At 42.0% G+C, this 25335-nt stretch overlaps 1 long non-coding RNA gene and 1 pseudogene across 1 annotated transcript; one reads left to right on the top strand and one right to left on the bottom strand.

Moving 5' to 3' along the window:
* Nucleotides 1-474: 474 nt before the first annotated feature.
* On the bottom strand, nt 475-25039 carry LOC150004580 (uncharacterized). The gene is made up of 3 exons (XR_016512302.1): nt 24932-25039; nt 3532-3683; nt 475-522 (listed from the first exon to the last, which is right to left on the bottom strand). It is a non-coding gene; the product is annotated as an uncharacterized LOC150004580 (long non-coding RNA).
* LOC150004581 (small nucleolar RNA SNORA26) lies at nt 6844-6945 on the top strand (annotated as a pseudogene).
* Nucleotides 25040-25335: the final 296 nt, after the last annotated feature.

Genomic DNA, 25335 nt, shown 5'->3' with positions numbered 1-25335 from the left:
TTCAGAAAAATTCGTGTTCTGAGGGTACCTGAGCCGTCATTTGCTCAGTGACACAAGTGATGGCTTCCAGACACTTAGGGCAAGCCACTGCCCCTCCTAGACAGGCAGCCCCTGTGTGTTTGGACTTGCATTCTTAATGAGCTGATTCAACATTTTATCCATTTTTGTATAGGATAAGGTAATAATAGCCAGGACTCAGTACTGAAATACTAAGTTTTGGATGCTCATAATCAACCATGTTACAGAAATATTGAAAGGAAAATGTCACTATAATACTAAATATTTAGGTGCTTAAGAAATCGTTTTTAAACCAGAGACATCACCTAAAAGTTAACTTTTAAAAACACTTTGTTATGTGATGAGTGGAAATAATTCTTTTGTGGTTAAAACACACCAACAAAAAATAACAAAGATAGAGTCTGACATACCTGTGAGTTTCTCCCATGGAACAAAGAAAAGCCTGGCAAGCACTCTGCTCCTGTGGACAACATGTTCAATCCCCTGTTCTCCTGTACCTCTCATCTGTAATATATACACAGACGGAGATTGGAGTATATCACTTCTAATGTCTCACAAACCCAGATTCCCTTTTTTTCTTAAGAAAAATGGTAATGAATTTCAAGTTCTGAAAAACTGTAAGATAGGCTACTTAACTTGAGCCCAATATAAGGTATAAAAACCAAAATGTTCATAAAACAAATCTGATTAAAGTCTTGTATGACTTTATGGAATGCTTGAGGCTTTCTTCATTGGAAAAAGGAAGGAGCATTTTTACTTGATTGCAATACAGGGAATGGGAATAATCTTTGTATCCTGACCTGTCCTAACAAACATAAGTAACTGTGCTGGTCATTAGTTTTAGTCAAAACATGAAGGCAATATAGGTGTCACGTCATATCTTCCTTTATGCTGGAGGACAATAATACATTATCTTATGGATGAAAATGGTTGAAAAATCTGAAATTACTAGCAAATCTTCCCCTAGTAGTTCTAGGAGACTTCCATTTGTAAGATATGCAATTTTACTTAATATCTCTGAGCCTGAGTTTTCTCATCTGTGAAATTAAGGTGGTAAGAATTACACTGAATGATTTCTTAGGTTCCTTTCCTGCTGTAGTTCATGGCCCTAAAAAATATACTCTGAATTACTCTATTTCCACCTAGTGGTAAAAACGGAACATATCCCTTAGGTTTTAATAAATGTTAGGAGCTTGTCAGCTTCACATTGTACAGTCACACACATAGCTCTGGTGTGTATTGTGTGACTTTATTTAAAGACAACTCCCCAGGTACTGTTTGTGTAAATGTGCCTTCCATAAAGTTGATTATAGGATATAATCGCTTCCTAAGGACAGCAAGCACATGGCTGGTAGAGAAACAGAGCGCACCCCATTAAATAAATCATTGCAGAGGCCATCAAATAGCTCATGTTCAAACAAGTGAACCTTCTCTCAGTACATGACCAGATTAGTCCAAAAAGGCAGGAGGCAGGGGGTGAGGGTGGGGAGAAGAAAAGCAATGACTTCTCAAATTTTAGTGTGCAAACAGACCACCTGAGGATCTGGTTAAAATGCAGATTCTAACTCAGTAGATCCAGAGTAAGGCACAGGTGTTTCTAAGTATCTCCCTGGTGACACCAGTGCTCCTGGTCTGGGGACCGTGCTTTGAGAGCTAGACTGTAAAGTATGCACAGGGCTTTCCTGCATCCTGTGACTTTAACATCAGTAATAAATATTTTCTAGTTATATCCTATGTAATGTATATAGAAAATACAGGGAATTTGACAAACACACTCCAAAAACTGTCTTACTCAAACGGTGAACTTTTTTCTGATTAGTCTTAGATAGGTATTTTTCTCTCTGCTCAACAGGAAGCCTGTTAGGTAGCTTCCAATGGTGGGGAAGGGTGGATAATATGTTATTTAAACCTAGTCTCTCCCTTAAAGTTTTTGACCAGATTTTTTACCCTATTTCTAGCTTGTCTTGATGTAAACATGCTTTGCATCCCAGCTTAAAAATGTATCTTCCTAAAGAAAATCACACTTGGAATCAGTTCCAAAAGAAAATCCTAATAAGTAGGTAGAGCCCAGCTCCACGTCTTGACAGTTGTCTGCAGCAGCAAAAATTCCCAGATGAGAACAAAGTCAGGAGCCACAATGCTTAAGGCACACCCTGAATATTCACTACTAAATCCTTTAATGTATCCAGCCACAACAAGGAACTGGAAATAGCCACCATCCATCAATGGAAGCTTGCTTTGAGTCATTTGGGATAACGAGATTATTTCTCATGAAAGCACTTGTAGAAATGGAGTTATTTTATGAACTTTTTTTCCTTAAAGCAGTTTGATTCTTACATAACAGGACTGCAAATGAATAATCCTTAAAACTTTTCAGTTGCCTAAATAATTTATCCTAAATACATGCTTGCTAAATTACCTGGATTAGGGGATAGCTACAGGAGAAATTGAACACCTGTGGAGACGACAGTGTGACCTGGCAGGGGTGGAAACCTGCAAGTCCCTAGAGTCGCAGAAAGAACGGCTCCTGTCGAATGGGTGGGAAACAGCATCAGCCATGAACATGATGGAATTGTACAGCAGATTACCTCGGACTGAAGTCAGCAGAATCGAGGCCCTGGAATTCCTGGATGAGATGGAGCTTCTGGAGCAGCTGATGAAGCATTACTGCAGGAGAAATTAGACATTGTAAAAGTCAAAATCATAAAATATGACTGGTTTTGCAATAGGCAGAGGGCATAATGGCTCATCTCAGTGCGAGATCTATCCATTTCCCTACACAAATCTTCCTCCTATCTAGATTTATATATTATTATTAAATTTATCATTGGCTCATGGCAAAACATTGCAGAAACATGTAGTTTGGGCTAACCTGTTCTTGCCTTATGTGGACAGTATTCAAAATGTCTCAGGTCTAAAAACACAACACCTAAAGGGCATCTTGAAATGCAGCATGACAAATTCATAAAGGGTAGCTTTGCTCCTCTCCAAAATTGTAAAAACAACAACAAAACCTCCAAATAAGATTTTTCCACTGGAAGAGACCAAATTCTTTTCTTACAGATGGCACTTCCCCATTTTTGGTCCCCTCTTCCATGTGGTAGCCTATGACTTAGGGTTCTTTTCCCCAGATTTCTAACACCATTTGATAATTTTTTAAATTGATGTTGGTCCAGAAGAATTGATGATTTTTATAATCAAATCTACAAAACCATAGGGTTGTTTACTTCTGAGTTTTTATCCTTATGGGTTAGACCACAGCCTCCTTTTGCCTGAATGAGCTTTTAAGAAGAGTCATCAGAATTTAATAATCTACCCAAATCTGACTAAAAACTTTCCTGATCCTATATCTGGTTCTCTTGCGTTGGTGGTGGGAAGAGCTGCCCTATAATTCCTCAGAGGCAGGCAGAGAGCTGCAAAGACAGTATGGAGGTGAATCTGTGTGCTCCTCTAATGGAGCCAGGAAGCAGGATCCATATCTTCTGTTCACCCACCATAGGCACCATAGCTCACCTCTAGTTCACCTGTTCCCATCTGCATTGGACCAAACTTAAATGGAGAAATTCAACAGTGTGGAGATAAGGGTTTGTTTTACCATGGCTTCATGCTTCTTGTACTCCTGGATTCCTCCTTTTACAGTAATAGTCTCTCAATTACATGACTCCCTGTTAATAACAAGAAACCAATTTGAGGTTTCACCAAAGCAAGTCTGTTTCTAGGTTGGCTTAATGCTGTGATTTCATAAAGGAACAGGAAGACTGACTGGGTGTTACCATGGAGGGCAGTCATGATTTTGGTTTGGGTCTATTTCAGAAGGTGTGATAAAAATATTTGTGCCACAAATCTCAAATCTTGCAGCCTCAACATACACAGTTAATCACTCAGGACAAAGGTGGAGTCATTATGGTCTTTTTGCCCAGGTTGTTCAGCAGAACTGAGCACTCTGATTTTTGCATAGTGTCAGATACAGTGATCATGAGTCCCAGTTTGCCAGGGACAGGTCTGAGTTATGCTTACTGCCCTGGTGTTATTATGAACAGTGCCTTCTTTCACTCTGAGTACCTCAAATTGAATGATGTTGGATAAAGAGTTGTGAACTTTAATTCTTACCCATCCAGCAGCTTCAAAAGTTACATTTCAAGTATGGCATTATGACAGCACTCTTATGCCATCTAATGTAAAAGCTAAAGTCTGTCTTATAGGAGGGAAGGATTGCTGGGGCCACATGGCCTTTCCCTACCCACATGGCATTAACCAGATATGTCATGTGTAACCTGCTCCCTCACCCACAGTGACAGCAAGTCGAGCTGCCCACATGCAACAGATTCCTTTGATTCAAGTCAGCCTACATTTTAAGACCAAGTAATAATCATGTAGAATGGATCTAGTCCTTGCCTTCAAGGTGTTTGTAACCTGAGCGTCTACCAGCTAAGGAAATGCATAACTGCATTTCTTTTTTTTTTTTTAATTTCATAAACATTAACATTTTTTATGTTTTAGTTCAACACATTCTGAAAATCTCCAGGTGTCAACTGTCTTTGAAAAATATCAGATAAGTTCAGATAATATAAAATATCTGAAAATATCAGATACATTTTATCTTTATGATATCAAGTAAGTTTTCCAAAAAAAAACACAGATAAAAACTTTTTTTTTTTTGGTAGGCAGAGAGCAAATAGTCCTATTTCCTTCAATTGTATCTGGAAACTAGATTTTTGTTAGTTTGATTGGCCAGGTCATCTCTTTGGCAGGAACCAAGTCCATGTACTAAATGGATACAAGCTAATCTTTAAAATTAATGTGCTAAATGCCACAAAGCCACCTGAGGTAAACCCTGCTCAGATTAGGAAGATCTGCTTTAAGAAATACTGGGAGATAATGAGCAACAACCCACGTCACTACCCAAATGTCCCTGTGTTTTAGTACTACATAGTTCATTGCCATGGACCTAGGAATAAACTGACACTTGGCTGTCCCAAAGGTCGCTGAGATGCACAACTTGCATCATATTCACATCTACCAGTGCTCAAATCAGAACAGAGATTCTCCACCACCCCAGCCACCTGGTAAGGACCAGAAATCCTGCCATGGTCCTTTGTTCATATCTTCAACACAGAAGCAAAACTTACCCTGATGCCCGTGTCTTTCATAGAAACCGTACATGGTGTGCAGGGGAAGAATCTGGCTCTGTTTGGATAAGTTTTATTGTATTTGTTGCATGGTTTAAAATATTATCACATCTGCAGCTGATTATCGGTATCACACAAAGTAATAAAAATGCCAGTCAGTCAGGAAAGAAAGAAGTATGATTACAAAGTCTCTGAGAAGCCACAGACCCAAACCAGTCTTGCAACAAACTCTCTAAACTGAAGTTTATCCCAGAACTGTCTTATGCTATTCTAGAATAGGACCAGTTTCTAGAAACAGGCAAGAATGTCATTTACCAATGTTCCTATGAATGTCATTTACTGTATGAAAGTTACTTTGTCACTTACTATATTTTTTAAAGGTGTTTCTTCTTCTTTTATTCAAATTGAATATTTTGCATTGTATTGTACTTTTGCATTCTGGTTGACTTATCATTTCTGAGATAATTTACAGAATTTTGGCCCCATTATGGAACAGAAAATCATAACTGCCTAATATCTCACTTGAAAGCAAGTGAGAATATAAATCCTAATTGGAAGAAAGTAAAATAAAAATCACTTAAGAATTCAGCAAATCCTTGTTTTATCACTTTCCAGTAAACTTGAATAGTGATATTAAATCTTGTGCAAACTGTAAAGGTTTCCTTTTGCTTTAAGCTTCACTGAGCTGATGCAGCAGCCTCTCATTTTGTAGGGCAAGGCCTCATTATTTCAAGACTGGCCTTTCTTAATCCAAGCCTTAGGTGCTTTGAGGGAGCTCAACTAGTTCAAGTTACTAATGCAAATTCAGAAGTAAAACTTGATCCCTGGTGCCCACACCCAAGTCACATAATTTTTAATGGCATATTTTGATTATGGCCTAATTAGCTGTCACTTGAGCAGACATATTATTAGTAAATCCTTTAAAGTCATGTAGTTTCATTTCTGAATATAGATTTGTGTCTCGCATTCAGAACTTAAGGAGAATCTTAAAATCCTAGTTTGGAGGAATTACAGATGTTTGCTACTTCAACTAAAACTCAGTACAAATAAATCCAGTTTCCACTAAAATCCTTCTGGTGATAGAGGCCTCACCTCCACACCAAGAAGCCCTTCCCATGTTTTAACAGCTCTAATGGGAAGGAAAGCCTTATACCTATTGTGGAAATCTGCTTCCAGTCATTTCTAGCCATTGGTCATAGTTTGACCCTCTAGAATAACATAGAATGTTTCTGCTCACTAAGTATGAGATGATGATAGTTTATCTAAATTTTAAAAAATTGCTTAGAGACTCAAATATATGTAAAATACTTGACAGAGAGAACTATAAATAAAATTGTATAAAATATGCATATCATATGTATATGTGAGCATGTATGTGTGTGTATATAGAGAGAGGGAGATGGAGTGGTGTTTCAATTACAGCAAAAATAATAGTGAAAAAGAACAATAATCCCTATCACATTTTCAACTTAAAATAAGATAGAGGCTGGCTAAGAAGACCAAATAATAATCACTAAGTTGTTTAATATGGCTATTACAAGACATTCTAAACAAGTATCATTTCCAGTCTACTCAACATAATTAGAATATTTGCATAATCCAACTGTAGTTGTTGCCTAAATGAAGTCTTTCTAGAGTAAGTAGCAACATAATCCCAAATTACAGGGTCATTAAGAACACCACGTTGCTCTTTCCTGTGCCCTTTAAAGATTGATGCAGTGTCTTAAGAGGCTAACATGTAAAACCCAGAGAAGAGATGGTAAAAATCCCTCTTTGGATCCTGTCTGGAGTCACAGATAAAAACAAACAAACAAACAACAACAACAAAAAAAATACCCACATATATTCAGTAAATATGTAAGTGTTTTAAAAATACGTTTTAGGGAGAAATATTAAAATAAAAAATAAGGGACAGGGAGTAGCCTAAAAATGAAATTATTTCTATCAATTTATATCTGGCCTATAAAAATAATAGTTAATAAGTGATGATTATAGCAATACTAGTGTTTGGGTTGTAAGTAGCTATGGGAAACTTAACACTAATGCAATTGTTTTTGTCTTCAGCCTCTATTCCTCGGGAAAACCATATACAGTAGCTTCCTGCTCCTTATCCACAGTCTCAGTTACCCTCACTCAACCCAGTTGGAAAATATTAAATGAAAAACTCCAGAAATGAACAGTTCATATGTTTTAAATTGTGTCCCATTATGGGTAGCATGATGAAATCTCACATTCTCCTGCTCAGTTCTGCCCTGTCTCACCTGGATGTGACTCATCCTTTTCCATGTTTCTATATTGTAGATGCTCCCCTACTGTTCCTCTTAGATTGACTGTCATGATATCATAGTGTTATGTTCAAGTCACCCTTTTCTTATTTAATGACCCTAAGGCACAAGAGTAGTGATGTTGGTAATTCAGATACACCACAGAGAAACCTTAAAGTGCTTCCTTAAAGGTGAAAAGGTGAAGGTTCTTGACTTAATAAGGCATTTTTATCATCTCACATTACCACAAGACCAGTAAGATACTTTGAGAGAGACCACATTCTTATAACTTTTATACTGTTATAATTGTTCTATTTACCTATTAGTTATTGTTAATTTCTTACTGTGCCTATTTTATAAATTGAGCTTTAAATCATAGGTATTTATGTATAAGAAAAAGCAGAGTGTACATAGGGTACAGCACTACCTGTGGTTTCAGGCTTCCACTGGGATGACTGTATCATAATAACAATATGTATAATATAGATACATACACAAATTTTCTCACTATTTAAGTTACAACAGGGCCTTTTAGGGTCTTTAGAAAAACTTTTTTAAAAGATGTCATAACTTTTTAAAAAATATTTTATTATTGATTATGCTGTTACAGTTGTCCCAATTTCCTTCCCCTCTGCTCCCTGCCTCCTTCCAGTTGTCTCCCTTCTTAGTCCATGCCCATTGGTCCTGCATATAGTTCTTTTCAGCATCTTCCTGTCCACTCCACTCCCTCCCACTATGCTTCCCAATTCCTGCACTATCTCCCTCCCTCTCCCCCTGCCCCCTCCCCACTGACCTTCCCCCAATATGCTTCCCTTACCTATAATTCTTTTTCCCTTCTCGTTGCCTACTTAGTTTGCCTTGCCTCAGTTCTCTAGCTTCTGCTGTTGGTTGTTGTAATACAGTTTTCATTTTAAGGTTCACTGCCCTGATCCTCCTTCTTCTAAACAAGTCCCTATAACATCTCATATAACAGTGATTTGGACCTAACAAACTCCTTCAGTCTTACTTTGTCCTGGAAACCTTTCTCTGCCCTTCTATCCTGAATGAGAGCTTCACTGGATAGAGTAATCATGGTTGTAGGTTTTTGATTTTCATTACTTTGAATATTTCTTGCCAGTCCCTTCTTGCCTGCAGGGTCTCCTTTGAGAAATCCGCTGATAGTCTAATTGGGACCCTTTTGTACATGATTTTTCTCTTCTCTCTTGCTGCTTTTAAGATTCTCTCTTTATCTTTAATTTTTGACATTTTGATGATAATGTGTCTTGGTGTGATCCTCCCTGGGTCCAGTCTATTTGGAACTCCCTGTACTTCCTGGACCTGTAAGTTCGCCTCCTTCCCCAAGTTAGGGAAGTTCTGCTTCATTATTTTTTCACATAATTTTTCTATTTCTAATTCTTCTTCTTCACCCTCTGGCAATCCGATAACCGGAATGTTTGTTCTCTTATAACTGTCCCAGAGGTTTCTGAGCCTCTCGTCATATTCCTCACTTTTCGTTTCCTCTTTCTGCACTGGTTGACTGTTTGTTCCCTCCCTATGTTCCTATTTGTTGATTTGATCCCTGGCTTTCCCTTCCTCACCACTTGTATGTATTTTTGCTCATTTCAGCAGGACTAGCCTTCATTCCTTCCCTGTCTTGATTCAGCCCTGCTGTTAGGTCTGTAAGCTGCCTTGTAACTATAGCTCTGAACTGAGCTCGGAAAGATTCACTATTTGTTCATTGGTCAAGGTTTTTATCTGTTTTTTTTTGTTAGCTGTGTGATTGGTATTTCAATCATTAATTCTGCCATTCTGACCATTTTGTTTATCTTTCCCTCTTGGGCGGGTCACTGTCACACCTCCTACGCTGTATTGGGTGGAGCCCCGTGTGCTCCCTGGTGACCTTTCTCACCACCCTGTGACGCTTTGCGTGGGGACGGGGATCCAAGATGGATTCCCACTGTTACTCCCCGCTGGCAAACAGGGCTGCCTCCCAACGGGGTCTGCCCTCTCCGCTGTTGGAATTGCAAGCTGAAGGATTCAGTCTGCAGCCAGGGTGGCCCCCAGGAGCCTCTATCCGCCCCCCAGACACAGGTGTCTGCTCACCAGGTCCTGCGTTTTGCCACTGCGGCTGCCGCCTCCAGCACAGTTTGAGCTTTCTCAGCCGCAGGCTTGCACTTCCTACCCGTCCGGATGAGCACCACTTGTTTATGACTGCATACGTTGGACTTCCATGTAGCTTTATTTTCAGGAACTTCTTATTAGTTTTAGTTTTGCATTAGCTGTAATCCTTCTTAGTTGTAGAGGGAGACAGAGCGTGTCGGTTTATGCCTCCATCTTGGCTGGAAGTCACATGAGATGTCATAATTTTTGTGGCCTTAATTCCCCTTTGTCTTCACTTGAATTAAAAAAGATTATCTTAAAAAGATTATTTAAGAATGGAATTAGAGCATCTTTATCTGTATCATAACCCTATGCTTCAATGTTTTAAGATAGGCCAGACCAATTTTTAAAAAAAGCAACAACCAATAGTACCACTTAAAAACAACCATTTTATTAAGTATCCACCCTCAAGGCACACTGGTATAGTTGACTGAACAGTGGCCTAGGGTGTAGGAAACCATTGTTCTCAACTTCATTCTGCTAAGAATAATTGTAAGGTGCAAATAACAGGGTAAATCAAAAATTTCAAGAATGTATATACAAGGTCTGTCCAAAAGGTATCCAGCCATGTAATTTGAAAAATAGAGACATTTACTGAAGAAGATACAAGAAACATTGCACACAGGACAATGTTGCCTCAGTCCCCTTCAAAGTAGGCACCTTGGGATCTCACACAGTTCTCAAAATTGCCATGAGCTACCCCATCGTATTTTCCTAAATCTCATTGATGGTCTGAAATCTCTTCCCTTTCAAAGGTGATTTTAGTTTTGGGAAAAACCCAGAAGTCACAGGACACCAAATCTGGGCTGGAGGGGGGCCATGTCACCTGGGTGATTTGATATTTTGCAAAAAAATTCTGCAAGAGACATGATACATAGTAGACGTGTTGTTGTGATGAAGCTGCCAATCACCAGGTGCCCATAGCTGTGGCCTTCTAAGTCATCCAAATAGTTTCTGCAGAGGAATGTTCAAGCTTAGTGCAAAATTTGATGCAGATTTGTTGCTCTACTTGCTCAGACACTTTGAATGCAACAGCCACACAGTACACATGATCACTCAATGGCGTCTCCCTCCTCCACTGACTAGTACAGTGAGGTCATCATTGTTCACATGTGTGCATTCCAGTCCACTTTCCTTGGCTTCTAGGTTACATCAATGTTGCACAAACCATGCTAGTTACATTAACAATGACTAAACTTTTTCTGGACAGACCTTGTATTAATTTCACAGAACATTTCTTTAACAACCTAAAAAGAAAGCTGCATTGACAAAATAACAACAAAAACAAACAAACAGACCCTAAGGGGTATAATTTAATCATTTGTCTTCTATAATGGTTGAAAGTGAAAACATGTGACATTGGCTGTTCTCAGACTCAAACTCCTGGGCAAAGATTGTAATATAACCTTTATTGTTATGGCCCACCCCTTCTGCCCAGCAGAGAGATGGGAAATATCCATGAGTAAGGAAACTGTGAGAAATTCTCAGTAAGTGGAGGTGGAGTTCTTCAAAGAATCCATAGTAACATCTCACGGCAAAAATAAATAAATAAATAAATAAATAAAATAAATAAATAAAAGGCAGCTTTAAATATCCACTAAGTGCAAAATAAATTTTAGGTATATTTCAATTATTATAAAAATGTAAATAAGTTTCAGGTCAAACCATTCTAGCCAAATAAGACTTTTACCCTGTCTTTTCATCTTTTCTCCACCCTAGAGCCTCCAGAGGTAGCCTCCTGGAGACAGAGAAAAAGTTGAGATGTCTCCACCTTTCCCAAGTGGAGGTTTTTCAACCTGTGCAAAAGTGAGGGCAGGGAGGAGGTTGCTTTCTGCTTGCACAATGAGAAGGCCCACTCTTTAAACCTTTGATTAAACATGGATTGGCCCACATCTGAGACAATAGGTAGGAGGGCTTGCCTTTTCCTCACCTGTCAGGGATTCCTACCATTTCTTGAAAAAATTCTCAGGGTCTATGCCAAATGTCAATCTATAAATCAATTAAGTCAACTGATGCCATTGAAAGCAAGTGGCAAGAAAGCTTTAGTAGATTCGAAAGTGAAAACCTCACTTTTATGTTACTAGTTCTTTTTTTCTTTCTTTCTTTCTTTTTTTCTTTTTTACTATCCTCAGACACTTTATGATGACAACACCATTCTTCACATGACTCCTCTATGAGCCGAAGAAAAGGCAATTAAAAATATTGATGCTCTCCTCAAAATTAGTGACCATTTGTGTAATTAAAAAACAAAGACAGGTGGTTGAGAATGGATGTTTTGGACAAAGAAACTTTGGGTACTGGTAATACCATGGAGATTAAACGTCTACTAATCTTCTATGTATTATTCAGTGATGGCATCACTTTCCTGCTTTGCCTTCTTAATAAACATGAGGCAAAGCGGGGAGGATCTCTTTGAAGACTACAAGCTTAACTTGCTGGATGAGTTTCTCCTTAACATCAGCAAGAAGATTCCTTCTTAGTTGTGGAGGGAGACGCCGCATGTCTGTCTATGCCTCCATCTTGGCCAGAAGTCCTCCTAGTGAATATTTTAATTGAATTATTATATTCTTCAATTCCTGAAGTTCTGTTTTTTAAGATATTTTCATTTTGTTCATGCATCATTTTCCTGATTTTCCTTAGTTGTCTGTTTTCTCTCAAAGTTCATTGAACTTATTTAAGATGGTCGTTTTTATTTTTGTCTCATAATTATTAGGTCTTCATTTCTTTAAGGTTGTTTCTGTGCTGGCTTAGGGGAGGGGCTCTCATGGGTGAAATAATTTTTTTAACCATTTTAATGTAGCTGGTTTTGGCTTTGCACTTTCCTGGGATATTATGACTTTTTAACTGGTTTCTGGAGTTCTCTTAAAGCGTTTTTAGACAGTATATTGTTAAGTTCGTGTCTCTGTGGAAGAACAAAGTGTGGGGCTTCCTATTTTTCTAAAGGATTGGGCTGGCCTGGCAGAGGGTCCCTGGTTTATTCTTTGGGTGTTCTAGAGGGAACAGGCTATGAGGCAGAAGCCTGTCATTCTTCCAAAGTTGTGTAGTTTTTGTATTTTATGCTGTTTTAGTTTGTAACTAGCCCTATAGAAATAAGGTGATTAAAACAGGGGGAAATGATAGCAGGGCCCAGGTGTTAGAGTTTAGCCTTAATTGATTGGCTTAAGTAATTGAAGCTGTGACTGGATAGACTTTCTTTATCACCAAACCTTTGCTTCTGGAATTTTGCCTAGAGGGTGGCGGCAGGCAGCAGGACCCCAAATTGCTTTTCGGTAGCAAAACTACTATTGAATCAAGATTAAAGCATTTCCATCTCCCTAAAAATTATCCTGTGTCTTGTTGTATCATCCTTTCCTCTAGCCCCATAGCCCAAGGCAACCAGTGATCTACTTTCTGTCTCTATAATTTTGCATTTTCTAGAACTTCATGTAGACTTTTATGCTTTGCTTCTTTCACTTAGCGTAATGCTTTTTGAGATTCATTTGTGTTGTTTTGTGTATCAGTATTTTGATCTTTTTTATTGCTGTGGATGTCTGTGACGCGATATTCTAGCGTCCGCATCGTTTAGAGTTGCGACTCAGAACATGGCGCGTTCCTAGAAGCCGCTTTCGGCATCAGTGGGCGGCGGCGCGTGGACTTGCAAGCGTGGGGCGCGGGACCAACCGACGCCACTTCGTGTTGGACAGTGGAAGCTGGAGAGCCGGGCTATTCGGACTGAGCCAATTGGGTTCCATGGATCTCAATAGTGCCAGCACTGTTGTTCTTCAAGTCTTAACTCAGGCCACCAGTCAGGATACTGCTGTGTTAAAGCCAGCTGAGGAGCAGTTGAAACAGTGGGAAACACAGCCAGGTTTTTATTCAGTGTTGCTGGTAAGTTGCTTAAAAATAGTTATTATTTTTAATAAAATGAGACACTATTCTATTGTTTTAAAAACCTACTTGTGTTGGTGGTTTACTTAGTGAAACTGATCCAAATGTTTGGCTGCCATTGCACTGCCATTTACTAATTCGAGGCATGGCACTTGGAGGACATTTAAGAGATGTTTATTGTTGGGTGAGTATACCCAAGCAGGGTATTGGTAGTATCTGCTTAGAAGGTTACACTGCCAGTTTCTATTTTAGCCTGTAAATGCTGCCCTCAAGACTGTAAAGGAGGAAAGAGGAAGGACATCTCTAAAATCAGAGAAGGAAAACTCTGACTCCAAAAAACCTCCGCTGCCTTGCGGCATACCTCTTCAGGGGAAAGGCTAAGGGAGTAAACCCCGACAGAAAATCCAGAGCCGGAGTCCCTAAGGCAGTTTGACATTGTAGTCAACACTGGCAACTCCTGCGGCGCACCTGAAGCCAAGCTGTATTGACTTTGTCTTTCCCTTGGACCCTTCAGCTGCGAAGAGAGGGGGGGGTCTGCTGCATGGGCAACAGCAGACCCTCCATATCACCCTGCCCAGGCTCTGTAGCTTCAGTTTCACTTGAGAGGACACTCCAGCGTCATCGCAAGATGTCGACTCAACACGGGAGGAGACAGATACCGGTTATAAGCTCATCCGATTGGCGAAGGAAACGAGTGCCAGGGGTCTCCTCTGACGGTGGGAGAGGTCATCGCACCTCACTGGACAGCTACCGTCTCGCCATGGCTCGCCTGCCCCACTGGGTGCGTGGGGATCAGAGAGGCGCCTCTCGAAAAGTGGGCCACAAAACACCCGCACCAGTTAATTCCAAGCAAACAACAAGAAAGAAGCCTCCGGCTCTTCGCCTCGCTAGCTGGAACATCAGGACCATGTGCCCCGGACTTACTGCAGACCTTCTGTGGATCAAGGGTGCCAGGAAAACCGCTGTCATCGATAGGGAACTGGCACGACTAAACATCGACATTGCGGCTCTACAGGAGACCCGGTTGGCCGACAACGGAACTATCAGAGAAACCAACTACACCTTCTACTGGCAAGGGAAGTCTCCGGACCAACCAAGACAGCACGGTGTTGGGTTCGCTGTGAAGAACACGCTTGTTAACTCCATAGAGCCACCCACAGGAGGCACAGAGAGATTACTTACCCTCCGATTGTCAACAACTTTCGGCCCAGTCAGCATTCTTAGCGCGTATGCCCCAACCCTCTGCACCACCACCGAAGAGAAAGAACAGTTCTACCATGCACTGGACGAAGCGTTATCCAAGATTCCCAGAAGTAACGCTCTCTATCTCCTTGGAGACTTCAACGCAAGAGTAGGAGCCGACCACATGGCCTGGCCCACCTGCCTTGGAAACTTTGGGAGAGGAAAGATCAATGAGAATGGTCAGCGACTGCTTGAGCTTTTGTGTCACCACGGCCTGTGCGTGACAAACACATTCTTCAAGTGCAAAGAGATCCACCAGGTGTCATGGAGGCACCCCCGCTCCCGCCACTGGCACCAGCTTGACCTCGTCATCACCAGAAGAACGGATATTGGCAGCACCCTCCTCACCCGCAGCTACCACAGTGCAGACTGCGACACGGACCATGCCCTCGTGGTAAGCAAGGTGAGCATAATGCCGAAGAGGTTGCACCACTCCAAGATGAAGGGTCACCCACGCATCAACACCAGTTGTGCCAGCAACCCAGTTAAGACCCAGCAATTCATCAACAAGATGGAAGATGCACTCGGCGAGGGAGTGGTGGCAGATGACATTATCGAATCCAATTGGCCACGTCTCCGCGACGCCATATACAACTCCGCCATTATTGCTTACGGGAAGAAAGAGCGGAAGAACACTGACTGGTACGAGGCTCACTGGGAAGAAATGAAACCCGTGATCGAGGCTAAGAGGAAGGCCCTACTGGCTTACAAGGTCACGCCCACTCCCAGTACACTTCAAGCTCTACGGGCTGCCAGGAACAAAGTCCAGAAGACCGCCCGCCACTGTGCCAACACCTATTGGCTAAACCTGTGCAGAAGCATTCAGGAAGCCGCCGATATAGGCAACGCACGAGGAATGTATGAGGGTATCAAGAAGGCAACAGGCCCAATCCCCTCCAAGATCGCCCCCCTTAAGTCCAAGACAGGTGAGGTCATCACTGACCAGGAACAGCAAATGCGGCGGTGGACCGAGCACTACCTCGAGCTGTACGCAACGAAGAACACCGTAACAGACACTGCTCTTAAAGCCATCCCAGACCTACCAGTCATGGAGGAGCTAGACACCCCACCTACTGCGGCAGAGCTCGGCAAAGCCATCGACCGCCTCGCTTGCGGGAAAGCACCAGGAAGCGACGGAATCCCTCCAGAAATCCTAAAGAGCGGGAAACCAGTCCTGCTACAGCCGCTCCACCATCTACTCTGTCTCTGCTGGAAGGAGGGTTACATCCCCCAGGATATGAGAGACGCCAACATTATCACCATGTACAAGAACAAAGGAGACCGCAGCGACTGCAACAACTACCGGGGCATCTCTCTCCTCAGCGTCGTCGGCAAAGTATTCGCCCGGGTCGCTCTTGCCCGCCTGCAGACCCTTGCTTCCCGCGTCTACCCAGAGTCCCAGTGTGGCTTCAGAGTTGGCCGATCAACAGTGGACATGATCTTCTCCCTACGCCAGCTGCAGGAGAAGTGTCACGAGCAGCATAAACCACTCTACCTCGCCTTTATTGACCTCACGAAGGCGTTTGATCTGGTCAGTCGAAGCGGACTCTTCAGCTTGCTACGGAAGATTGGCTGTCCACCACATCTGCTTGCTGTGGTCATGTCCTTTCACGACAACATGCACAGCACGGTGTCCTACAACGGCGCAACCTCTGAGGCCTTCCCAGTCAGCAGCGGAGTAAAGCAGGGCTGCGTCCTCGCGCCTACGCTGTTCGGAATCTTCTTCTCCATGCTCCTCCAATACGCCTTTAAGGACTGCAGCGAGGGTGTCTTCATTCACACCAGATCCAATGGCAAGCTCTACAACCTGGCCCGTCTACGAGCCAAGAACAAAGTCAAAGAGGTGCTCATCCGTGAGATGCTCTTCGCCGACGACGCAGCTTTGACATCACACTCCAAAGGGGGACTCCAGCAGCTAGTCACTTGCCTTTCCCACGCATGCAAGGAGTTCGGACTAGCCATCAGCCTGACGAAGACGAATGTTATGGCTCAAGGCACGGGGACTCCCCCATGCATCACCATCGACGGATACACCCTGGAGGTTGTCAACGACTTCACTTACCTCGGGTCCACCATCTCGAGCTCTCTGTCAGTCGACTTGGAGGTCAACCGGAGAATCGCCAGGGCAGCCACAGTTATGGCCAGACTGAACCGGCGAGCGTGGAACAATTCCAGCCTCACTGAGAAAACCAGACTGCGCATCTACCAAGCCTGCGTACTCAGCACTCTCCTCTATGGCAGCGAGACGTGGACCACCTACGCAAGGCACGAAAGGAAACTCAACAGCTTCCACATGAGGTGCCTGCGACGCGTCCTGCATGTCGCCTGGCAGGATAAGGTCCCCAACACCGAGGTGCTGAAGCGAGCCAATATGAGCAGTTTGCATGCAGTTCTTAGCGAGAGACGCCTCAGGTGGCTCGGCCATGTCAAAAGAATGGATGCAGGCCGTATCCCCAAAGACCTCCTCTACGGCGAGCTAGCAGAAGGCAAGAGGATGACAGGGCGCCCAAAACTGCGGTTCAAAGACATCTGCAAAAAGGACATGACACAATGCTCCATCAATCTCAACACATGGGAAGTTCAAGCAGACGACCGCCTAGCCTGGAGGCTCGCGGTCAGGCAAGGTACGTCACGTGCAGAGGCTGCGCGCAACGAGGAGGCGGTCCAGAAAAGATTGAGGCGGAAGCAGCGTCAACAGCAGCAACAACGGCCATCTGCCTTCACCTGTACCAAGTGCGGCAGGGATTGTCACTCCCGAATTGGACTGCACAGCCATTCTCGGCGGTGCAGATAGACTCTCAAGAAGCTACGCCATCGTCTCTCGAGACGGACGGCTGCCGACGACGACGACGACGACGACGACGACGACGACGGATTACTTACAGATAAATTCAAGAATGTTATTCTCTTTTCTTCTCTACATCATTTTCACAGTCTCACTGAGCATTTCAAGGAAAAGTTAAAATAATGGATCTCTTTCATTTTGCAAACTTGTATCTGGAATTGTCCCTGGCACCCATGGTCATCTAAGGTAAATAATCATCTCTCACAGGTTTTCTCTTAAATAAGCATAATGTAGGTAGAATTTACAAAATTTTCTGAAATAGGATAATGAGGATTTATAAGGCACTTTTATAAAAGGTTTTGACCTACTTAAAAGAAATGGGTCAGAGGTTCTAGGCACCCATTTTAAGTTCAGGCAATGCTGCCTTCTGAGGTGGTGCACTGCTGAAGGTCTGGAATATTCAGGTACTATGATAGATGCAAGATTGATTAGGAAGATCTCAGCATTCATTTTTGATGTGACTACAGCATAGTGTCCAGACTTTATGTGGCTCTGCCTTTATTAACATGCCCTTTTCAGACCAATGAATCAACAATGTTAAGATGATTTTAAAGTAGTTACACATGAGATCATCACACTGGTGCCCTGCCATATATTATTAAATTGTCTCAGTTCACAGCAAATTCCAGAAAATACTTCCAGTTAAAGTGCTAACACTTGCAGCTAGGGAGTAGATTATAATGACAAGAGTTCAAGAAGACAGCTGAGTCCTTGTGGGTGGAATATGTAAAATCTCTATGCTGTATGAGGCCAGGAAGTGATGCTTCCTGTGAGCTCCCAACCTCATGAACGAACACCAAAAATTTGGACTAAAATGTTGAGTATGAACCCTCATTTATGACTGGTAAGATTGTGAATTAGTACAACCACATTGGAAATCTGTTTGAAATTTTCTACTAAAGTTGAACATTTACACCAAGAAACCAGCACGAAAATCTTCATGGTCATGTTATTTGTAGCATCTCCCCAGTGGAGACAGCACCACTCACTGTTCAACAGTAGAATGGACTTCCAGTGTGATAAATTCATACCATGGAATAGCATCCAGCAATGAAAACCAAAGAACCATGGCTACTTGCAACCACTTGAATGAATTTCATTAACGTAATGTTGAGCCAAAGAATTCACACACTGGTTAGAAACCTAAATATTCTATTTATAAGAAATTCAAAAGCAGGTGAAGCTAATCTATGGTGTCAGAAACTAAGACAATGGTTTATTTTGAGAAGGAGAAATGGAAGAGCCATTGGGAAGGGAATGAGAAGGCTTCTGAGTGCTGGCAAAGTTTTCTGTCTGGAAGATGACTACATGAAGGGTTCATGTGATATTCATCAAGCTGTACACATAAGATTTGTGCTTTCTTCTCTAACTAGGATTAGGCTTTAATTAGGAATGCTTATTTTAAAAAATACAAGAATTAGTGAAAGAACTTTAAAATATCTTAACTGTCTCAGGAAAGATATAATAAATGGTTCAGTAAAATTCTACATCTATTACTAATTCTAGCTTATAAAAGTACTGTTAAGGAAATTCCAGCCAAGATGGAGGCTTAGACTGACACGCTCTGTCTCCCTCTACAACTAAGTAGGAATACAACTACATCAAAACCAAAGATAACCAGAAATTTCAGAAAATAAAGCTACATGGAAGCCCAATGTATGAAGTTATAAACCAGCGGTGCTCGTCTGGATGGGTAGGAGGGGCAAAATCAGAATAGGGATGGAAAGGTCAGGCTGTACTGTCTGAGGTAGCAGCGGGGATAGCGGTGGGACTGAGAGAAATGCCAGGGGAGCAATCCCAGCTGCAATTGAGACCCGGCAGCTTGCGATTCCAATGCTGGGGAAGGCAGACCCCCCCATTGCCTTGGACGGTGAGGCCATGGGGAAGGAGCCTCCCCGTCTCTCAGCGGAGAGTAATGGCAGGAATCCATCTTGGACCCCTGCCCCCACACAAAGTGCCACAGAGCAGTGAAAAAGGTTGCCAGTCGCCGGGTAGTGATGAGTGCATGGGGCACCTTCCCCTACAGCCGGCCCAGGAAACAAAGGTAAACAGAAAACTGACAGGATGAAACAGACCATGATTGAAATCCTGGTGACGCAGCTCACCAGGCAGCAGATGAGGGACCTAACCGATGAGCAAGTATGAGATCTTTCTGAGGCTCAGTTCAGAGCTACAGTTATAAGGTGGCTTACAGAATTAACAAAAGATTTGAAACAAGACAGGGAAGGAAGGAAAGCTAGTCACACTGAAATGAACAAAAACACATATGAGACCAGTGGTGAGGAAATGAAAACCAGAGATCAAATCAACAAATTGGAACATAGGGAAGGAACAAACAGTCAACCAGTGCAGAAAGAGGAAACAAAAAAGGAGGAACATGAAGAGAGGCTCAGAAACCTCTGGGACAGCTATAAGTGAACAAACATTCGAATAATAGGATTGCCAGAGGGCGAAGAAGAAGAATTAGAAATAGAAAAATTATGTGAAAAAATAATGAAGCAGAACTTCCCGAACTTGGAGAAGGAAATAGACTTACACATCCAAGAAGCACAGAGAGTTCCACAAAAACTGGATTCAGGGAGAACCACTCCAAGATACATTATAATCAAATTGTCAAAAATTAAAGATAAAGAGAGAATCTTAAAAGCAGCAAGAGAGAAGAAAAGAATTATGCACAAAGGGGTCCCAATTAGACTGTCATCTGATTTCTCAAAGGAGACCCTGCAGGCAAGAAGGGACTGGCAAGAAATATTCAAAGTAATGAAAATAAAAAACCTACAGCCATGAATACTCTATCCAGCGAAGCTCTCATTCAGAATAGAAGGGCAGAGAAAGTGCTTCCAGGACAAAGTAAAACTGAAGGAGTTCATTAGATCCAAACCACTGTTACATGAGATGTTAAAGGGACTGGTTTAGAGGAAGGAGGATCAAAATTATGAACATTAAAATGAAAACTGTATCATAACAACCAACAACAGAAGCTAGGGAATCGAAACAAAGGCAAACTAAGTAGGCAACAGGAGTGGAAAAAGAACTATAGGTATGGGGAACATATTGAGGGAGGTCAGCAGGGAGGAAGAAGTGGAAAAGGGAGGGAGATGGTACAGAAATTAAGAAGCATAGTAGGAGGGAATGGAGTAGACAGGAAGAGGTTGAGAAGGACTATATGCACAACCAATGGACATGGACTAAAAGAGGGGGGGCAACTGGAGGGAGGGGGTCACTTGGTGGAGGGGAGCAGAGGAAAAAGAAACTGGGACAACTGTAACAGTATAATATATAAAAGGTTTTTTTTTAAAAAAAGTACTCTTAAATTACTTTAATTAGTTAGGACATCTTTAACTTAGAGAAGTTTTAACTTTGTCAATTTTACCCCATTAACTGCATGCCAGTAGTGTTGGTTGAGATCAGCTATGAAGGAGGTAGATGTTGAGGGCACCACACAATAGCTTTTGATCTTCCCCTTTATAAGGTCACACCAAGGACTGTGAGGATGACATGTAACTAAGAAATAAATATCTGAAGTCTCCTTTGAGAGACTGCATGGCATGGTGGAAAAGTAGAAATTAGAGCCAGATTGAATTAAGTGTGAATTTTAGCTCTGCTACATACTGGTTATATGATCTTAAGCAAGTCACTTTCTCTGCTTTCCTCATCTGTAAAGGGGGATCACAATATCTATTTAAAAGGGGACTATCTTACATATCTATATGTGTGTGTTTATATTATAAATGGCACATATTACTCAGTAAATGGTAACTATTATGAATAGAATTACCTAACTGATTTACTAACAAAATAAATAAACTGAACTAATATAAGATGTTTTATTTTGTTCTCAAGGTTTTTACTCCATGTTAAAATGTTCCAGAAGCATAGCTGTAGGTTCCAAAAAATAACCAGTTTACCTCAAAATGCCTGAAGCTGGTATTCTGTGGTACCTGTACTTTCTTCAGAAGCTAAACCAACTGATATGCTCCTAAGGTTTACTTGGTACTACAGTATAACTTAAGTTCCCCATATGAGGATTTCAGACCCCTTCAATGACTTGAACTTGAAATTTTATCACAGAATGTCTGTAGGAAAAAAGTAAAGCAGAAAGGAGGGCAGGCCATGCACTAGACAAGCAAAAAGATCTTTACTATTAACAAAAATAGGGACAAGGAAAGAAAATATAGCGTTTCTGCATATTCATTTAATCCATGGAAAGGCATATGTAGAATAAGAATTGAGTGCCTTGTGTGTTATAGGTGAGCTTGGACATCAACTGAATATCCAGCAGTACATGGCCTAAGCATTCATATCTTAAAGCTATAATTAGAGATTTTTAATTTTTCTGTGAAAAAAAGAAATAGTTTAATTTAAAAAATATTTTCTGTAGTTTCTCTGTTTGTTGTTTGTTCGTTTTTTACATCTTCAAAAAAAAGTACATAATTCTGAAACTACGATGGAGAATGGAGAGTGGTGAAATTAATACAGACCACTTTCCCTCCTGTGAACCTGAAGTATACTTGAAACGATATCATTTGTCTTGGGAGTTTTTAATTCCATTAAAACCATTCCCTATTATGATCACAGATTTTTACAGAAAGAGACTTCAAGAGCCTATTCTGGTCCAGTAGCCAGAAGAACAAAGAATAATCTTACCTGTTTTTTGAGACTTCCTCCAAAAACTTTTTTGACCTAAAAGTATTAGAACTGACATAATTTAATCAGGTGTGTGTGAATCTACAGTGCTCCAGAATCTGAAATTGATATAATTAAAATAAAATGCAAGGTGTGCATTTATGATACGACTTCTAAATGTCACATTCCATCACTTCTGTTTAATGTCATCTCACAAGAGATATGTTTCATTTGTTAATTGCATTTTACATGCCTGTCATCATTGGCCTCAGAGCAATTAAATTTCAGAAAAAACTTCTGAAGCAAAGAGCAAGGTCCAAAATAATCAATTTCCCTACAGTTGCTTTTACTCAATGACGTCTCTAGCAGATAAGTCACCACTCGTAGTTACATTCTACTATAGCTGTTTTCACTCTCAGAAATACTTAAAGACTGAGGGATTTAGAGATTTTTATTTTCAGAATACTTTTGAAAATGTAGCAAAAAGAAAGTTGCCTATTTCTAATACTATATTGTAGAAATGATTATCCTTTACATCGATCGATCGGCAGCCATCCGTCTCGAGAGACGATGGTGTAGCTTCTTAAGAGTCTATCTGCACCGCCGAGAATGGTTGTGCAGTCCGACTCGGGAGTGACACGGTATCTGCCTCCTCCCGTGTTGAATCGACATCTTGCGATGACGCTGGAGTGTCCTCTCCATTGAAGCTGAAGCTACAGAGCCTGGGCAGGGTGATATGGAGGGTCTGCTGTTGCCCATGCAGCAGACCCCCCCTCTCTTCGCAGCTGAAGGGTCCAAGGGAAAGACGGAGTCAATACAGCTTGGCTTCAGGTGCACCGCAGGAGTTGCCGGTGTTGACTACAACGTCAAACCGCCTTAGGGACTCCGGCTCCGGATTTTCTGTCGGGGTTTACTCCCTTAGCCTTTCCCCTGAAGAGGTATGCCGCTAGGCAGTGGAGGTTTTTTTTGGAGTCAGAGTTTTCCTTCTCTGATGTGCCCTGACTGGAAGATCGAACCAGCGACACTTAGCTCGCTGGCCGACGCTCAATCCACTGAGCCAAACATCAGAGGATCCTTTACATAGAGCATATATTATTAGCACATGCTCAAAATGAAATTAATAATTTATCGATTTTCATTATCCTCACCCACGTGTCCCATGAACTACATTATTCTTGTAGATTTATGTCTCAGATATTCTGTATAGACTTAGAATTGAAAACTAATACAGAGGACCTGAGAACCTGGCTTGTAGTCATTAGTAAACCTATCCTATGATATTTTTGAACATTGGGTTGAGTCACATGAAGCTGCCTTATTTGTATGTTAAAAATGATCAAATCCAGGCAATTCCACATACTACAACCAAACAGCTGATGAGTTTTCAATACAGTCATCCTGAAAACATCATGGGGCTCTCCCTCCATTAAACTGATGTGAGTAGATATTTTGTCGCTATCATTTGACTCATGGCTCATCTGCTTACTGTTCTCTGTCTTTCCCTTGTCCACTCACTCCTTTATTCTTTGAGTAGACAGCTTCTATTATATCTACCCAACAGAAACTTCTCTCTCCAAAACCACTGATTACCACTCAGGAAATTACCAAATCCAACAACCCTTTCCTATCACCTCAGCCTCCCTACAGCCTTGGATGACGTGATCACTCTCTCCTTTAAGAGAGTTCTTTGTTTCATGTCCTTGTGACTGAATTACTTGTTTATTGACTTATCTTTACATTTTCTCTTCCATTCATCACCTAAATGAAGGCATTATGTCCCCCCCCCCTTTTTTTTTGGCTCAATAGCTTGTACTTTCACCTTAATCTCCTTCACCCTTAGCAAATGACTCCCTTCTTTTTTCTGACCACTGGGATATTTACACATGACTACACTACTCCCTGTCACTGCCACCACCTCTCCTTCTCTTGTACTCATTTGAGAGGTGCTCTCTTCCTCCACCATTAATCCCACCTTGTGCTATAACCTGCCTTCCAACCGTCGTCGTCGGCAGCCGTCCGTCTCGAGAGACGATGGTGTAGCTTCTTAAGAGTGTATCTGCACCGCCGAGAATGGCTGTGCAGTCCGACTCGGGAGTGACACGGTATCTGTCTCCTCCCGTGTTGAATCGACATCTTGCGATGACGCTGGAGTGTCCTCTCCAGTGAAGCTGAAGCTACAGAGCCTGGGCAGGGTGATATGGAGGGTCTGCTGTTGCCCATGCAGCAGACCCCCCCTCTCTTCGCAGCTGAAGGGTCCAAGGGAAAGACGGAGTCAATACAGCTTGGCTTCAGGTGCGCCGCAGGAGTTGCCGGTGTTGACTACAACGTCAAACTGCCTTAGGGACTCCGGCTCCGGATTTTCTGTCGGGGTTTACTCCCTTAGCCTTTCCCCTGAAGAGGTATGCCGCAAGGCAGCGGAGGTTTTTTGGAGTCAGAGTTTTCCTTCTCTGGTGTGCCCTGACTGGAAGATCGAACCAGCGACACTTAGCTCGCAGGCCGACGCTCAATCCACTGAGCCAAACCAGCCAGGGATATGCCTTCCAACCATCACACAAACATTACTCCATTAGCTTGTCACTTCTCCACATTCCCAATCCTTTCCTTATAAGCTCTTTCCCCTCAGTATGTTTAAAGTGCTTTATTTTTCTCCTGTGATTTAAAGGAATTAATCTTTTGACTCCATATCACCTTTTAGCTACTGTCCTATCTCTCTTTTTTTCATTCAGAATAAGGCTTAGACAGTCTAAATTTTTATCTTCATCTCTTTTGATTTTCATTACCTAACTACCTAGAGTACTTACCCATCAACTCTCATCCTGCATCATTGAGGGCTGCTTTTAGGGATGCTAATGCTCCGGCACTTCCAGCCAACTTCAAGACAAAGCTGGGCTCCTGCTGGCCACAATGGCTTGAAGTGGAAATGGTGCATGTCAAGGGGTGTGGGAGGAGCATGCCCTGCATCAGCTTCACCCACTGGAGTTAGCTTCCTGCTTCCTCCACTTCACCGACATGGTGAGGAGCCAACCATCTCCTAACTGCCAAATCTGAGGAAATCTCTTTGTTCTGGCTCTCCTTGACCTTTCTGTATGCAGTGCTGTGTCTGTAGTCCTTATCCTCCTGGCTATTTCCTTTCCTTGGCTTCTAAGAAACCACTCTTCCTTGCTTCTTCTACCTTTCACCATTTTTGTCTTCTTATAAGCCATCT

The sequence above is a fragment of the Furipterus horrens genome, unplaced genomic scaffold (genome assembly GCF_987537825.1).
Source record: "Furipterus horrens unplaced genomic scaffold, mFurHor1.1.pri manual_scaffold_7, whole genome shotgun sequence".
Taxonomy (NCBI): domain Eukaryota; kingdom Metazoa; phylum Chordata; class Mammalia; order Chiroptera; family Furipteridae; genus Furipterus; species Furipterus horrens.
Note: the sequence above shows the minus strand (reverse complement) of the source record. Positions and strands in the feature narration are given on the sequence as shown.